Below are 604 nucleotides of genomic sequence, written 5' to 3'. Positions count from 1 at the left end.
AATTCATTTTCCGATTAAAAAGAAAAAAAAAAAAAAAAAACTCACGTCAATAGTGTGGAGCTATTTTTCTACATCCTTGGGTGTAAAAACAAAATCACTATATAAGAACATCTTTAGCTTACGTAGATGGAGGGTAACGTGGTCTTTTCATACCTTTTAGTTTCTAAGTACAGGCAATACCAGACCAACACGGTTCTTTTTCTATTCACTTTATACCCTAATCATGTAGTTCATATTTCATACACTGACACTTTCTCTCCTACCTATGACCTTTCTATGGATTCTTCCGCTTTTTAATGAAACAGTTACTTTCCACACTTGTAGGTTATAGGAGATGACTTGCGAAAAACCATTTCCTTTCATTTTATTACAAATCAAAGGTTTTAAGACTTGTGGTTCTTTCACATCTCCATCTCGCACCTTCTCTCCTATTATCAATTTCATGGTTGTGTGTCTCTCTTCTAATGGGGAACTCTCAATCCAAACCAAGACCTTGTAATTTTTTTAAGTATACATGACACTTATCTATATGCCCCTCTCTCTCTCTCTCTCTCTCTCTCTCTCTCTCTCTCTCTTAACATTTGTGGTGTATCCTTTATTATAT

This window comes from Macadamia integrifolia, chromosome 8, assembly GCF_013358625.1.
Source record: "Macadamia integrifolia cultivar HAES 741 chromosome 8, SCU_Mint_v3, whole genome shotgun sequence".
NCBI classification, from domain to species: domain Eukaryota; kingdom Viridiplantae; phylum Streptophyta; class Magnoliopsida; order Proteales; family Proteaceae; genus Macadamia; species Macadamia integrifolia.
This window is presented reverse-complemented; position numbering follows the sequence as displayed.